This window comes from Gossypium hirsutum, chromosome A06 (assembly GCF_007990345.1).
Source record: "Gossypium hirsutum isolate 1008001.06 chromosome A06, Gossypium_hirsutum_v2.1, whole genome shotgun sequence".
NCBI lineage: Eukaryota > Viridiplantae > Streptophyta > Magnoliopsida > Malvales > Malvaceae > Gossypium > Gossypium hirsutum.
Genome location: NC_053429.1, coordinates 19,293,146 through 19,311,807, shown reverse-complemented (window position 1 = coordinate 19,311,807; position 18,662 = coordinate 19,293,146). Strand labels below are relative to the sequence as shown.

The following is an 18,662-nucleotide window of genomic DNA, read 5'->3' as shown; positions in this document are numbered from 1 at the left end:
ATACCTACACTTTTTATTTAATTTTTTAAAAAAATATTAAAAATTTAATATTTTTATAAAACAATAAATATAATTGAAGGTATTTTTATCGATAAAAATAGCACAAAGCCTCTTGTATTATATTTTCGATTGCATTTTAGCTCCTCTACTAAAATACGGGTAAATTAACTCGCTTACATTAAACGAGTGAGCAAAAAAACTCATCCATTAAAATTTCACCGATAAATGTTTTGTTTTAGTGTTTATATATAAGTTATAATAACAAATTTAGCTCTTAACCTTTACACATTTATTCAATTACACCCATACTCTTTTATTGGAAGTAAATTAAAAATTTTTGAAACTAGTAAGGCTAAAGGATCAAAAGGCCTTTGTAACAAATTAAAAAAAATAAATTAAGCCTTTTTAAATTTTAAAAATTATTAAATATTTATAAACAAAATTTATAAAAAAAAGTTATAAATTTTTTATTAAAAAAATAAAAATACCATTTAATTTTTTTAAAAAATAACTACAATGTGAATGTAATCAAATAGGAAAAAAATTATTTTTACTTTGCCGCCAGAGGGTATTCGGTGGAGGCTCTTGTACTTGGGGTAAGAAATGGTAGTTTATACCAAGCCTAGGATTGCAACAACGTTATACAACGCTCCATCTGACCTACCTTATGTAATGCACCTCAACACATCTCCCGGTAGGAGAATACAAGGACAACTAAACCCCAATTGTAGCCTCTACATTATTCTAGATTAGCTACTAATGGGAGATATGCCACGTGAACCAAATTAATGGATTTGTCCGGCATCAACCTTCCTCCTATCAAGCGCAGAACATATGCTTTTTCAGCTCCCTCAATTTCCTCTACACTTGAATTTCGTTCTGATAAACCGTAATTGATACATATTTCTATCACATGCTTAGCACATTTTATGGATGATTTTTCTTTAGATTTGGTGAATTCGATGCTCCTAATGCCTTAATTTCATGTTTTATACTTAGATGAGCATAGAAGAGTGAAAGGAACGACAAACGGGCCAAAGACGGAGAAAATGGGCCAACGTACGAAATCAACACGGCCTGGACTTCCTCACACGGGCAGACCACACGGCTGTGTCCCTTTTGCAAGGTTAAAGCACGATTTACACGGGTAGATCACACGCTTATGCCCATTTAACACCTTGACCACGGCCTTAAACAATCGCACATGGGCGTGTCACACGGGCGTGTCCCTACCGAGCCCAAGTTTAGTCCAATTCGGAAAAGGCCAATTTTGAGGGCTCTTAGGCATTTCAAAGCCTATTTAAACACCTAAGGAGTCACTTAGAGAGGACACACACAGGGAAGGAAGCAGGAAACTGCTCAAGGAAAGTCAATTGATCCATCTCAGAAGCCGAATTCATTATCAATACTGAAGATCCCCTTCAATTTCCCTTCAGGAGTTTTGGGTTTTTCTTTATGTTTTGTATTCATTATTCTTCTGAGATGTTTACCTTTTTAGTTATGAACTAAAACCCTTAAATACCTAAGGGGAATGAAACCTAAGACAAATCTTGTTATTATTATCTGAATTGTATGATAAATATTTGACTTGTTCTTAATTATGTGTTCTTAATTCTTGTTTTGATCTTCCAGGATATTGATTCAAGTTAAGCTCTTATTCAGAAGAGGAATAAACCATGTCTAAGAGTACATTTGTCATGATTAAGCGGAGTTGGTTGCGCGCCTAGAGATAGGGTGACAAGATTTTACCGGATTAGGGAGAAACCCAATAAGGAGATCCATAGATCGAGTTAATGCAACCCTAGGGCGTTAATTAGAAAAAGATTTCAATTATTCAATCTAGGGTTAGACGTCGTTAGTATTGAGAGAGATAATAATATAACTTAGGGATCTCTACAGAACAAGTTGAATGAATAAATCGTCCGATTCAGAGTCAAATAACAAGTGAAGTCTAGGTGGATTTTTCCTTAGGTATTGTCTTAATCAATCTAATTTTCCAAAAAGTATTTTCCCCAAATTTATTTTCTATGATTTCTTAGTTTAATTAATTAGTTATATAAACAAAACCCTTTTATTTTTTAGGCTAGATAATAAAAAGAAAGTTGATACTAGTACTTTTAGTTCCTTTGGGTTCGATAATCCGGTCCTGCTAAAGCTATACTATGGTTCGATAGGTGCACTTGCCTTCATCGTGATAATAGTTAGTTTCAAGAACGATTCATTATAAATATTTAAAACCTGTCACAAATATCACGTATCAAGTTTTTGGCGTTGTTGTCGGGGAACTAAGATATTAGGAACACTTGATTTTTATTACTTTAGTCATTTTACTTTTATTGCAATTTAAATTTTTATTTTATTTTCTAACTCTTCATTTATTTTCTTCTGACAGGTTTTTCTAGTTTATGACCAGGAGAAACCCGTCAGGAGCATTATTTTTTGATAGTGAGATCGATTGCACAGTTCGCAGAAACTAAAGAGAAATAAGGCGAAGCTTACGTTACACAGAAGAGCAAGAGGAAGATACTTCAACCACCACCGAGGAGATGGCTGAAAACCAAGAAAATCCGCTACCTCCTGCAATTGTTGTTAATCAAAATCCTACTTCGCGCACTATGTATGATTATGCTAAACCTTCTTTAACAGGAGCTGAATCGAGCATAGTTAGACCTGCTGTAGCTGCAAATACTTTTGAACTGAAACCTAACACAATTCAAATGATACAGCAATTTGTTCAGTTTGATGGTTTGTAGGACAAAGATCCCAACGCTCACTTGGAAAAATTTTTGGAACTATACGATATATTTAAAAATAATGGTGTTTCTGATGACGTCATTTGCCTTCGGTTATTCTCTTTTTCTTTGAGAAACAAAACTAAACAGTGGTTAAATTCATTACCACGGGGGTCAATCACTACTTGGGAACAAATGACCGAAAATTTTTTACTAAAATATTTTTCGCCGACTAAAGCGGCTAAATTACGTAATGATATCTATTCTTTTGTGCAGATAGATTTAGAAACACTCTACGATACATGGGAGAGATATAAGGACCTTTTGCGAAGATGCCCTCACTATAGGTACCACTTTGGCTACAGGTTCAAACTTTTCATAATGGCCTGAATCATTCGACTCGACAAATGGTTGGCACAGCTGCTGGCGGAACCATCAATAATAAAACACCTGAAGATGCCTATGAATTTATAGAGGAGATGTCACTGAATAAATATCAGTGGCAAGTCATGAGGACAAAGCCAATGAAAACAGCCAGTGTTTATAACGTCGATTCGGTCACCATGCTCTCTAATCAGGTAGAACTCTTGAATAAGAAAATTGATGGTTTTCTTAGTTATTTACAGGTTCACCCAGTAATGCAGTGCGAAGCAAATGGAGGTGGATCGAGCAGTTCAGAATACCCACCTTATTGCCACAACATGGAGAACGAGCAGTTAAATTATATCGGTAATAATCCTCGATCTTAAAACAATCCTTATAGCAATACTTACAATGCAGGTTGGAGGAATCACCCAAATTTTTCATGAAGAGGCCAAGGAAATCAGAAACCACCACCCCCTCTAGGCTTTCAGCAACCACCATACCAGCAGGAGAAAAAGCTGAACCTTGAGGAGATGCTAACTAATTCATCTCAGTGTCAAAGACTCGATTTCAGAATACCGAGACTACACTAAAAAATCAACAAGCATCAATCCAGTGGCTCGAAACTCAGATTGGACAGCTTGCCAAGTTGATTTTCGAACAACCACAAGGTAACTTGCCAAGCAACACTGAATCTAACCCAAGTGAGCAACTCAACGCAATTGTCATTAAAGATGAGGAAGGGTTAGTGGCAAAACCAAGGCCAGAACCGGTGGTAAGCGAAGGTAAGAATGAGGTAGGCCAAAACAAACAAAAATCAGTAAGTTCAGAATATAAACCTCGTGTGCCATACCCCAATGCGACAAGGAAAGACCCTCAGATGAACAATTTGGTAAATTCCTTAAACTTTTAAAGAAACTACATATTAACTTACCGTTTATTGAAGCACTTTCGCAGATGCCAAACACGGTCAAATTTTTAAAGGAGCTTCTAGCAAATAAAAGAAAGTTAGATGGAAGGTCGCATGTGGAGTTGAACGCGGTTTGCTTAGCCAATCTTCAGAATAAGCTACCCAACAAACTAAAAGATCTAGGGAGTTTTACGATTCCTTATTTAATTGGTAGTTTAGATGTTAATAATGCGTTGGCTGATCTAGGGGCTAGTATCAATGTTATGCCTTACAAATTGTTTAAGCAACTAGGTCTAGGGAAACCTAAACAAACTAGGATGAGCATTCAATTAGCAAACAAAACTGTCAGATTTCCTAGCGGTATCATTGAAGAGTACTCGTTGAAATTAACAAATTTATATTCCCAGTTGATTTTGTTGTTTTAGACATAAAAGAGGATAGTAACGTTCCTTTAATTTTGGGAAAGCCCTTTTGAGCAACTGCTAGAACAATTATTGACGTTGGCACAGGTGAACTCACACTTCGTGTAAGAGACGAAAAATCACCCTTCAAGCTCGCAACCCGAACAACACATCAAAAATTGAAGGTGATTGTACAAATTGTTCTACTAAGACTGATCATACGGTGCAATCTATTTTACAAGAAATAAGTTCGAAGGACACACATGAGCCATGTTCAATCCACAATAAAGGATCTACACATAAAGAAAGAATGTTACAAATCGAGGAGTTAGATGAATGGCTGACATTTGAACCGAGAAAACACGATGAACCAAAAATACGCCAGAACGAGCTCAATACCTCACCAAATCAACTTAAGGTTGGAGATAAAGTTTAATTAGATGCCGCAAATCTTCACATTGACACTGCCAAACCGAATGAAGAAATTCCTCTTACGGTACTTAGCATTTTCCCATTTGGTATAGTCGAGGTAAGTCATCCCAAATTTGGCACCTTTAAGGTAAACAATACCCGCCTAAAACCTTATTTTGATGGGATTCATAGCAAGAATGAGGAGTATAAACTCCTCGAACCACTATGACCATTCACCAGAGAGGTAAGTCGAGCTTAGACTATAAATAAACGCTTCTCGAGAGGCAACCCGAGCACTAACAATATTAATTTCTTTCAATTTTAGTTTTTAAAATCTAACATACTAACCAAATCATTAAAAACAGGTTTTCCAAAACCACACGGCCGTGCCTACACCACAAGTAATGACACGGTCGTGCGATACGACCGTGTGCAAACAGGGCAAAAAGCTTTTTCCCAACACAGGGCTGCGATAAGTTACCACGATCGTGTGATATGACCGTGGGTGAAACTGTCAAAACAACATGGGTGTGCGACACGCCCGTGCCCCACACCCGTGGTCGACACTGTCAAAATAACACGGGCGTACGCATAGGTACACAAGCGTGGAAGAAGCGAACCACATCGCACACAGTCATGCAACACAATCATATAGCCACACGGCTTAGACACACGGGCGTGTCCTCAGGCCGTGTGACGATCTCTCAATTCTCGACAAACACGGGCTAGACACATACCACACCGGAGTGGGACACGGTCGTGCCACTTTTAAAATTAGATTATCTCTTTTATTTTATTTTATTTTACCTTTGTTTTTACTCTAATTTATTTGAAGTCTCATTTGTTTTTAAACACCGCTTATCTTTATGATTACTATCAGATTATTCCCTCAATTCTCCTTTTATCCTTCAGAATCATGCTTGCCCTCCAACTTTATTTCCAATACTCGCTCTCGCTAATCCAAGAATTTCATCTATTTTTAACCTAAGAAGTTTCACTTCTCTCCCTATCTTATGAACTTATATTTGTCAATATATCTATCTTTGTACATTGAGGGCAATGTACATCTTAAGTGTAAGGGGTCTTTTATATCAGAAAAATCCCTGAATTTTGTTTTATTCTCATGCGATCTTCTCATATCATTATTAGAATGAATTCCAATTAGTCTATAATGTTTATTGATATATCTTGAATTAAAACATAGGCATTTATGCATTGATTGTTTAAACTTTAAGACATTAAGGAATCAAGTATGATATGTTAATTTTTGAAGAATTTAAAACTTTTAGGTTGTTTCCCCAAGTTTAAGTATTATTTTGAGTTGGAATTCACAAGTTTAAACATCAAAAGGCCATAATTTTTATGAGATCTTGAGCCTTTAGAGCATCTATTATTTCTTTCATGCTCACTTTTATTATGAGTGCGTCAGTATTGAATTGTTATTATAGAACTTGCTTGATTATGTATGTCAAGAATATACCATTTGATTTGAAATGTCAAAATGATAAAGGCACTTAGGTTTAACCCACTCACTCCATAAAAGCCTACCTTCACAATTAACCTTTAGTGAACCCCCTTGAGCTTAACAACCCATTCATTAATTTACCATCAATATTAACCCATAACTCATTATTTGTGAAATCCCTTAAATTAATTTCATCCCTATTTTTGTCGAGATTTGAGTTGGAATAGTTGCTTAGCTATGTTTTATTCTATTTTGTAATTTGACTTGTTCTTAAAAAAAATACATGTATACATATTAGTAGTAGTGATCTTCTAAGCTAAAGAAGTTAAATTCCATATTCTGAGAAAAAGCTCTGTTGTACGCAATTGATGACTAGTCATTTTTCTAGTTAGGCAATTTTTCAATTCAATATCGATTCTAACTCTTTCTTTCAGTTTGTGACCACACCCTCTAACCAAAGCCACGTTACAACCTTCTAAAGACATTTTGATTGATGTTTTATTTTAATTTATAGTGGTGGAGATTTGATTTTCATGCAAGCCTATGGTAATGACTTTTCATTATTGACTATTGAGTGCTTCATTTATTGTCCTTAAACACCTCGAGTGATTTGAGTGAATCTTTAGTGAGGATGTGAAACTCTGTGATATTTTGAATCAAAGGTAATTACTTAGATGAGGGGAGACACCTATGTTTTCATAATAAAATGCTCAACTTGGAATGTTTGAAACTTTGATGTTCTTTCAGTTGAATTTTCAATGTATTATTACCTATGGATTATTTTGAGATATTATCAATAGAAATTATTAGTTGAGAAGAATTTATTTTGATTATGAGTTGAGGATTTTGCTTGAGGACAATCAAATGCTTAAGTGTGGGGGTATTTAATAAACCATAATTTATACATATTTCTATCTCATGCTTAGCACATTTTATGGATGATTTTTCTTTAGATTTGGTGAATTGGATGCTTTTAATGCCTTAATTTCATGTTTTATACTTAGATGAGCATAGGAGAGTGAAAGGAACGAGAAACGGGCCAAAGACGGAGAAATTGGGCCAACGTACGAAATCAACACTGCCTAGACTTCCTCACACGAGCAGACCATACGGCCGTGTCCCTTTGGCAAGGTTGAAGCACGATTTACACGGGTAGATCGCACGCTCGTGCCCATTTAACAGCCTTGACCACGACCTTAAACAATCGCACACAGGCATGTCACACGGGCGTGTCCCTGCCGAGCCCAAGTTTATTCTAATTCGGAAAGGCCAATTTTGAGGGCTCTTAGGCATTCCAAAGCCTATTTAAACACCTGAGGAGGCACTTAGAGAGGACACACACAGGGAAGGAAGCAGGAAACTACTCAAGGGAAGCCGATTATCCATCTTAGAAGCCGGATTCATCATCAAGACTGAATATCTCCCCTCAATTTCCCTTCAGGAGTTTTGGATTTTTCTTTATGTTTTGTATTCATTATTTTTCTGAGATGTTTGCCTTTTTAGTTATGAATTAAAACCCGTAAATACCTAAGGGGAATGAAACCTAAGACAAATCTTGTTATTATTATCTGAATTGTATGATAAATATTTGACTTGTTTTTAATTATATGTTCTTAATTCTTGTTTTGATATTCCAGGATATTGATTCAAGTTAAGCTCTTATTCAGAGGAGGAATAAACCCTGTCTAAGAGTACATTTTTCATAATTAAGCGGAGTTAGTTGCACGCCTAAAGATAGGGTGACAAGATTTTACTGGATTAGGGTAAAACCTAATAAGGGGATCCATAGATCGAGTTAATGCAACCCTAGGGCGTTAATTAGAAAAAGATTTCAATTATTCAATATAGGGTTAGACGTTGTTAGTCTTGATAGAGATAATAATATAACTTAGGGATCTCTACGGAACAAGTTGAATGAATAAATCGTCCGGTTCAAAGTCAAATAACAAGTAAAGTCTAGGTGGATTTTTCCTTAGGTATTGTCTTAATCAATCAAATTTTCCAAAAAGTATTTTCCCCAAATTTCTTTTCTGTGATTTCTTAGTTTAATTAATTAGTTAGATAAACAAAACCCTTTTATTTTTTAGGCTAGATAATAAAAAGAAAGTTGATACTAGTACTTTTAGTTCCTTTGGGTTTGATAATCCGGTCTTGCTAAAGCTATACTACTGTTCGATAGGTACACTTGCCTTCATCATGATAATAGTTAGTTTCAAGAACTATTCATTATAAATATTTAAAACCTGTCACGAATATCACGTATCACGTTTATTGTAAAATTATGTTTCAACCATGTTAATTTCACATGAAGACTTTTTACGTATTCACCCTCCGGAGCCATGGCCAAGTACTCCTTACAAATCTCATAAATGTCGTGCCTGACAATATCATTTCCAATCACAAGCCAATTGTTGGTCGAGAGGCCAAGTTATAGCGCCATGTAGGGGTGAGCGGTCGATCGAATCGAATTGAATGAAAAATTTCGAGTTAATTGAGTTGACGAATCATATTTTATCATCCTAAATCGATTTAAAATTTTCTCGAATCGAGTCAAGTGAGATGGAATTCGAATCGAATCGGATATATTTGTTCGAGTTAAATTTAAAAAATATATATTTTAGGTTTTTGTAATCACTATCACCCACCACAATCAAATTTGTCCACCATAATCAAATTTGTTATTAACTTCCATCCCCTTATAATTTATTTATTAATCTTTTATATACGGGTTAACTTTTTAGCTTGCTTAGTTGCTTTAATTATTTTCTGATTTTTGTCACTATATATTTTGAAATTAAAAAATATATTTAATATAAAAAATGTGAATTTTTTAATAAAAAATATCTTAAAGATAAAATATGAAATTGATACAAGCATAAAAATTTAACACAAATATTTTATGACATCATTAATAATTCAAATTTAGCAAAAATTTATAAAGATTCAATAAAATAAAACAATTCAATAATATAAATAGTACAAAATGTGAAGTTTAATTTTAATTTTTTTATTTAAAGGTAGAGGGTGAGAAAAAAAGTTTATGAAGAAATAAAAAGTTTTGAAGGTTGAGGGAGTAAAATTTAGGGGGGGAATAAATGAGAAGAGTAAAATTTTGGGAGGGAAATATTCAAAAAAAGGGGGGGGGGAGGGGTATTGGTTCGGGGTAGAAGGGGGTGTGATGGGAGGAGAGCAACAGTTATGGAGGGGAAAGTGGGAGGAAGTAAAAGTTTTGAGAGGAAAGTGAAGAGGTTTAGGAATTTGGGGTAATAATATAAATTATTATAGTTTGATATTCAATTTATTCAAGTTATTCGAATTCGAAAATCAAAATTGATTTGAACTTGTAATTCGAAAAAAGTTCGAGTTGACTCGAATAACTCGATTAACTTGAATAACTCAATTCGTTTAACTTGAAATTTAAATTTTTTATTTTATTTTTTCGAGTCGAATCGAGTTTTACTCATCTCTAGTGCCATGTCCTTTAATGTTATCGTTTATTCTTAGCAAAGAAAGTGGAATTTATACGTTTGAGGCCTCCAATGTTCAATTAACATTATAACCAATGTAGAAATCATTTTCCAATGTCGCGAGAGAGACACATTGAAAAACCCAACATTAATAAGATATGACGCAATGACTGGATACGGGTCCTTGATACCCAAATTTCGATACCAGATAATGCGCCTCCTTCCACCTGCCTTTAACAGTGCCAGTAATAAAATAGATATATTAGTTATTTACAATTTTTAAATAAAATAAATAAAAACTTTTTAATATAAATTTTTTAAAAAACCAAATTTTTTGCATGCAAAAAGATTTTTAATTACAAGATTTTAACAATTGATCAATGCATGACGAAATATGTCTATATTTGGATCTCAACAAACTTCCTTCACTAAAATATAAAAATGTAATAACATTTAAATAATATCTTAATATATTAACATTTAACTGACAAAGTGACAATAAATTATATATTTTTACAAACACTTAAATATATATTAATCTACAATTCCATAAACATAGATCTATAACGAAATTTATAATTAAAATATAAATATTTTTTTTCAAATACTTAATAACAAAATCTTACTATAAACTTAAAACAAAAGGAAAAAATGCATAAAATAATATTTAAACTAGTAAAAAACTATATATTTTCAAACAATTAAAAATAATATATATAAATATCAATATACCAATATACTAATATTGAACCTAACAATAATCTCAAAATAATACTAATAACTAAATTTAAAAATAAAATATTCTTACTTTAAAATTTTCTTTATATTTTCTAATAAAAACCATTAATAAACATAAAACAATAAAAAAATTACAAAATATACAAAACTTTAAAATATCTTAACATTTAAACAAAAAATAAACCAACTATTCTACAAACAATTAGTTAAATATATAAAATATTAACTTTCAATCAAATAAAAACTATGATATATCAATATACCAATACTTTTCCTTTTATATAAAAAAATAAACTCAAATTTTAAACAAATTTTTTTTTTGATAAATAGGCCGGGCCACACGTTTATTCATTAGGAAAAGAAATAAAACAAACAAACATCAACAGTCAAATTTGACAAGCTCAAAACCCAAACTTAAAAGAGCTGCTCCACTAAAGGCATAATTAATATGAAGAAACAACTCATTTATGACAATTCTGGAAAAGTAGATAGAGACTTCACACGCAGAAACCTTTAATTTCCTCCCAAGGAAACCAAAACGATGCAGATGCCGTAACTCAGCCCAACGACTATCTTCTTCCGCTGCTTTGGCCTTGCTCTCCATCAGGTAAAAAGTTTTACCATTGACTAATCCTTCTTTTGCCAACCGATGTGATGTCTCGTTTGTATTTCTCCCCACAAAATTAAATCTACACTCTACGAAGCCCCTGACTGGCTCTTTTCACATCTTCCATAATAGGGTTGATCTCTGAGATATCTTTATTTTTATTTTACAATTTCTTCACCACTGTGAGACTATCCCCTTCCAAAATCACCCTCTGGAACCCAAGATCCAAGCCCATCTGAACTCCTTCGAGGCATGCAATCGCTTCTCCTGCAAAAGGGGTAGGTACATAATCGTTCAATATCATTCTCATCCCCACAATTTAACCTGTTGAATCCCTACCCACTAACCTCAAGCATGATTTTAACAATTGTCGTTAAAAAGAAGCATCAAAAGTTATCTTCACAAACGACCCTTCAGGAGGCCGCCATCTCGCCTTTTGGACGCATCTGGCAAATAAATGACTCTTGATCTCCTCTAGTCCTTTTAAATACGTTGTTATGAATCGAACCGTCTCTATATTATGACTGATTTTCCTTTCATGCACTTGTTTGTTCCTGTCACCCCAAAAACCCAAATGGCACAGGTAATTGTTCTGCATAAATCTGATGAGGAATTCATAAATAACCAGTCTATCCATTGTTTGGAACTTGCGCACGATATTGACGTAGGCCAAGAGATATTTAACATCCTCAAAATCTCCTTGACAGTCGCGAAAGGCATATTCGAGAGACTCTTCATCACGTGTACATCTAGGACAAGCAATTGTATTTCGCAGCCTTCTTTTCTATAGATTTTTGTAAATAGGGATAAATTTTTTGTAGGCTCTCCAAAATGTAATTTTAATTTTTTTCTGAAAGCTTTATAAGCCATAATTTCTTCTAACCTGCCTAGATGTAGATCGTTGTAAGTTAGGCTCCACTTCAGCAGACTCTTTCAACAAGAGCTTGTATCCGCTACGCACCGAATACTCACCAAACACCTGAGCTCTCCAGGCTTGTTTGTCCTCTTGCCAGTGACGAGAAAGAGGAATACTCAAGACTTTTCTCGCCTCATTTGCAGACATAATGTGGGTAATTATCTCTTCCTTCCATTGCCTCGACTGTTGGTCTAGCAATTCAGAAACCAAATTGCAATGTTGTCCTATAACATTTCCTTGCAGCCTATAATCTTCCAATCTTGGCACCCAAGCATCATTTCAGATTGAAATTCTGGAACCAGAACCCACCCTCCAGCACATTCCCAACTTGAGTAATCCATTGACTGCCGAAACGCTCTTCCAGGTATATGAAAGCTTTGATCTTAACCTTGACTCCATAAAATTTGCATTCGGGTAATATTTTGCTTTTAGAGTGCGTGCCAATAATGAATTTGGATAACAAGATAAATGTCACCCTTGCTTAGCTAATAAGGCTATATTAAACTTGGATAGGCTCTGAAAACCTAGTCCCCTTTCATTAAAAAACACAATGATTTCCAATCACACCAATGAATGCCTCTTTTACCATGGCATTTCTACCACCAAAATTTGGCAATAATTTGTTCCATTTCACTACATAATGAATTTGGAAAAAGAAAACATGACATCATGTAAATAGGAATTGCTTGTAAAATTCTTTTAATGAAATACTTGATTTCCTCCTTGTGAGAGGGGTCTAATACACCAACTCCGGATTCTGTTTGTCAACCTGTTCTTCAAGTTCTGAAAAGCGCTTTTTTTCCTCCTACCCACCATATTAGGAAGGCTTAGATAGTCCTCAAAGTCTGTTGAATGATAATTATTAATATATCAAATTTTAAGCAAATAATATACTAAAATATAACAACCTATTAAGATGCTAACACCTAAAATAACAAAAATATCAAATGTAACAATAAACATTAAACTGATCTCTAAATTTCACATTTATCAATTAAAAAAAAACTTATGATGGATTTGTAGAGAATTTGATACAAATATCTAGTGTTGGAAAGAAAATGAGAGAAGAAAAATATGTTGGGAGAAAATGGGAGAAGAAAAAGGATGCTAGGAGAAATTGAGAGAAGAAAATTTCCTTTTTGATAGAAAATAAGAGTGATTGTCCATTTATATACACAAAATTAAAAGGACTAAATTGTGTAATATTCAAAACTATTATTCAAAACTAACAATTAACTCATATTTATCTACCTCAATTATTTACGTGTTGCATGCTTCAATACTTTACTTTAGAATGCTAGTATACTTTTTCTACTTCATACATGCTTGTTCGCACGTTCATTATTTCTTTCCTCTACAATATGCAAACAAAACATTGCATTTTACTACGTTTCTATTCGTTCTTGCATTTCTTAATGCATTCATACTGACACAGTTTTGCATTTCTTTTCTTTCTTGCAATTTTTCTTGCATGCTCACGAGGCTAAATTAACATTATATGTCATTTTTAAACCAAATTTGGGGATTAGGCTAGTTTTGACCATATTTACCAAAACAGGCTGATTTTTGAAGAGAGAGAGGGAGAGGAAAACGCATTGGATGTGTTTTCTATTGAATTTTTAAGAAAACACGTCCAGTTGCAAGCGCATTTCTATTGTGTCAACAGAAAAAGTAACTAGTTGGACGTATTTTCCCTTCTCTCTAACGGTCATCTCCCCCAACGATCCTCTACCCAATGGTCAAATTCCAACCACCATTTATAAACGGCTAGTTTTTTTTTCGTATATAAGCCCAAATAGTTTTCTCATTTTATCATTCAAATTCATTTAGATCAATTTCATTTAGATCAATTCTTTCAATTCTATTAATTCTGTCAATTCTCCCAAGAATTAATTAAAATTATCTCAAGTTCATCTTCATTTAATTCGATTTTTAAATTTTTATTCATGTTAATTCAATTTCAATGACAACCAGATTTTCCCGATTCAAATGGTAAGAAAATATTTCTAATTTTGATAATTTTATGTAAGTTTTAACAAGGTTGGAGTTTATTTATTTATTTATTTTTTTATAATTAGGCTGAAGATTGGATTTTGGAGACATGCATACACAATCTATCTAAGAGGCCATTGTGTACTACTAAATCATATTTGGAAGTTGTGGGATTCTTGCACGTGTCTAGTATACTGGGGGTGTAAATTGGACCCACACTTATTAGTGCATTGGTGGAAAGATGGAAACCAGAGACACACACATTTCATTTTTCATGTGGTGAGTGTATAATCACACTCGAGGACATTCACTTACAGCTCGATTTATAGGTGGATGAGCCAATCGTTATCGAATCAATGGTAGATGGCAATTGGAGTGGCATTTGAAAGGAACTGTTAGGCAAGGTGCCGCCAAAGTTTTTTGGTGGGCGGATAGAGTTGAAATTATTGGAAGACAATTTCAAAGATCTCGATAGGAGTTCGAGTCCCCTTTAAGAGAACAATACGCTTGAGTATATATCATGAGGTTAATCAGAGGTGTTCTAATGTCTGATGAATCTCAAACTCTTGTACATTCCTCATCAACTTGAAAAAAGCGAGCGGACTCAATTGGGGGTCAGCCGTTTTGACAACATTGTATCGAGAGATGAGTCAGACGATGCAACCATAAGTAATTAAAATTGGTGGTTACGTACTTCTTCTGCAGTCATGAGCATGATTCCGACTACCATTTTTACGTCATCGAGCCAACTACCTTCATACTTTCCTACTCGTAACAAAATAAAATTAATTCTATAATATAGTTATCATAATATTATTTCATTAGGCTGATTTTGAAAAAAAAATTATTTGAATAGGTGGAACCATAACCGAAAGAGCTCGAAGATATCTGGCTACTATTAGATCAACGATCGAAAGCCGATGATAATTTTTAAAAAAAAATTATTATGTAATATTCATGTAAGGATTTCAAAATTAATATTAAGTAGATAATAAATTTTATTATTTCGTACTATTGTTTCAAAGGACACCATACGTCGATCCGAGAATTTGAGAATGCATCTCGTAAATCTTAGTCAATCTCAATATCTGGCACGTGAAGATGCCATTTGTAACGACCTGTTTTCTGTAGCGTCAAAAACGATGGTTTCGGGATCTCAATTTCGATAAACGAAGCAGTGTTTTATTTATTAATTAATGCTTATAGGATTGTTAAAGGTTGTATTAAAATTTGTTAAGAAATATAGATGTTGATTAGTCAATTTAATTAGAAAAGATTAAATTGTAAAAGGTTGAAAAGTTAGTTGTAATAATTAAAAGCATTAAATGGTTAGTAAATTATAAGTTGAAGGATTTAAGTGATAATTAAATCATTTTAAATGGGAATGGACAGTAGTGGGTGCAGGGGCGAAGCCAGAACAAATTTTTAGGGAGGGTCGAATGAAAATTTAACTTTTTACAGTCTATATCTTTATAATTTTTAAAAGATTAAATCGAATTTTTATAATTTTAGGGGGCCAAAGTACAATTTTACCTTTACTAATTTAAAATTTTAAAAAAATTTCAAGGGCCTAAATATAAATTTTCCATCTTAAGGGGGGTCAGGGCCACTGCCAGCCCCCCTTATATCCGCCTCTGAGTGGGTGTAGTTGTTAAGAGAATTTTATGTTATAACAAGGATAATTTGGTATTTAAAAGTTTAAGTAAAATTTGACTAAAATATAGAAAATTTAGTCATCTTCTTCAAGTGTTTTGGTTTTACCGAAAGAAAGAAGAAAAAATAACACCACTAGAGAGAAGAGCAAGGTAAAGAAAAAATAACCCCACTAAAGAGAATAGCAAGGTTTGATACAGTGAGCTCCTTGCATGCAAGTGTTTTAGCTCTCATCTTTGTTATTTTCTATAGTTTTAGGACCTTTGAAGCTAGACCAAGCTAAATTAGGGGTCAAATTGAAAAATAGTGACATGTTTAAGGATTGATTTTTTAGACTGTTGATGCTTTGAAGTATTGAATGTATTAATGAGTTTTGTGGTGTGATTGAAACTAATTTTTGTGTAATGGTTTTTGCTAGAACTTATCTTTAAGGAGTTAAATGTTACAAAATTAAAATAATAAGGATAAAATTAAAATTTAGATGATTAATGGACTTCTTGGGTACAATATAAATTTGGTTAGCTGATAATTAATTTAAGGAAATTAAACAATTACGGTTTGAGGTAGGATTGAATTGTACAATAGAAGTGTTGAATACAAATGTGTAAAATTTGATTAAAAAGGGGTCAAATTCTTGTGTTATATATATTCTTGGTGGATGAGTGAATTAAATTGATTTATAAATTTTTAGATTGAGAAATAAGAGGATCAATAGATATTCGTGGAAAAGAGAATGTTGCCGAGTAATCATCTACGATCGTAATTTCGGTAAGTTCGAGGTCTTAAAACTCGAATGTTAATTATTTAATTTAATTAGTTAATTGTTAATTATTATTTAACTATGTTCTTAATTGTGTATTGGAAAATTTCTATTGAATGGATATTGATAAAATTATATATATATGAAATGCGTCATTATGGAATGAATCAATGAATAATTTCGTAGATAATTGAAGTGAAGGTGATATTGAATAATGAAATGCGATATTGAATTTAAAAAATGTGATATTATGGACTTGGAAAAGTGAAATTGATATTGTCGATTATCCAACTAGCGCTGGGCGCAAAACATTGTCGATTCGTTCAACTAGTGCTAAGCACATCTATCGTCGGTTATCCGACTAGCTCAGGGCGCAAGCTTTGTTACGGTTTATCCGTTAGGCACTGGGTGCCATCCACTGATTGACCTATAATGATCAGGTATAATTAATCCAACAAGAAGGTTGATATACGAAAGTTTTCATAAAAGATGTATGAAATGTTTATTTGAATTGTATGGTAAATTTCATGAATATATATGTGACAGATTATAAAATCAAAGCCATTATTTTTATTTTTGGTTCTTTGGGTTAATAAGTTGCCTTAGCATTTGATTGTTCTTTGTATGCAGGATAGGTACTTAATTTTGTTCGACAACTCAGCATCCAACGACTAATCTCGAACTCAATATTGGTGACGCTTTCTTCAATGTTTTAGCATGTACTTAGGTTGATGATATTTTGGGTGTTAGTCTTTTGTTATATGGTTGTGAATGAATGTAAATAAGTTTTTAGAAGTTGAATATTTGAACTCATGTATATAGGTACATATGTGTATGGGTATTCTGGTTGTGAGCTTTAAAACTAAGTGCTTACCATAATGTTGATAATGCAATATGATATGAGAGTTTTTGGTTGATCATTTTGGCTAATATTTAGTTGTCAATAAGTGATTAATGTTATTTATTATAACAACTTGTCTAGTTGAATGCTTAATTCTTGTTTGAGGTGCCTTTAAATGACATATTGGTTAAGCTTAGAATGGACAATAATATAGTATGTAATTGATGTTTAAAAATGAGTTTTTGAATATTTATTTGTAGGTAATGTTAAATGTTTAAATTGTTATTGTAATATCATGTGACCTCAATCTAGCGACAGAGATGGGTTAGGGGTATTACAAAATTGATAGTGTACACCACGATGGAAATGCATGAATCGATTGAGTGATGTGGCAATTCAGGTTTAGGCAAATTATTCCATTGCCACCCCAAGACATCAGAGCACTGCACAAGGTCGACTTTAGGAGGAAAACAGAAAAAGATTAACCTAAATTCCATGAGCAATATATCAACATTTGGGAGCATAAGTATGATTTCATACCTATTCGAGAACCAATTGTCGCTCAGGAATTAACGACCAATCTAGAGTACATGACATAGTTTAGACACTATGATAAGCCATAGCTATTATCGAAGGAGGCAAGGGGTTGACAGCGTCGTCCGAGGAAGCCACGATGACCACATCAGGATCTGAGGTCTGGAGCGGGTACATAATCAACTCCAACCCAAGAAGAGCCACTGATGGTTGCACCACCTCACGGTTAGTATGGCTCGATACCTTAGGTTATAATGACACAAAAATAGTTGGAAAATTTGCTAATAAGTCCTCAAGCCATCCATCTTTACACTTTCACCCATCATCATTACACCTTAAAATATCTACTTGGCTATTTACCATTTTATCCTAACTCAGCTTTTATAATTCCTAGGATAACTCGTACTTCACTTTGATTAAATTTCTTTTTAATCCTTCCTTCCTTTCTACTACCACTATGTATCTCCTAACTTTCTAAAATCCTATTTACACTACAGTAATTTTTATACTCTTTCAATTTAGTCTAAGCTTCTATTTAAATCTTTTCTATCTTGAAAATATTTTTTAATCTCCTATCGGGTCTAAATACTTCTTAATTTAATATTAAAAATCCCTATTTAGTAAATTTCAAATTTTCTCCACTATTTCCTGACCCGGTCCATCATTGTACCTAGTTCCAAATCAAAACGTGGTCGTTACAATCTCAGTCCTTTTTTCAGATATCCCGAGAATCCTGAGATATTATCATTCATTGAAAAACACGTTTTAAATTTTCCTCCTTCACTCATTGCCATCTGCTTCCCTATATAAAGGAGGGTTTCTCCCTCTGGTGCATCAACTCTCTCGGTTACCTCCCCTTACCCTTAAAAAAC

General features: G+C 33.4%; 1 long non-coding RNA gene across 5 annotated transcripts; it reads left to right on the top strand.

Annotated features, from left to right (window-relative positions):
- The first annotated feature begins 10,808 nt into the window (after positions 1 to 10,808).
- On the top strand, positions 10,809 to 14,695 carry LOC121230454 (uncharacterized). Of its 5 annotated transcripts, none has more exons than XR_005928487.1 (3): positions 10,809 to 11,094; positions 11,678 to 12,374; positions 14,089 to 14,695. It is a non-coding gene; the product is annotated as an uncharacterized lncRNA (long non-coding RNA). The 5 variants fall into 5 exon arrangements; XR_005928484.1 differs by having other exon boundaries at positions 10,948 to 11,094; positions 11,227 to 12,374; XR_005928485.1 differs by lacking the exon at positions 10,809 to 11,094 and adding an exon at positions 11,233 to 11,372.
- Positions 14,696 to 18,662: the final 3,967 nt, after the last annotated feature.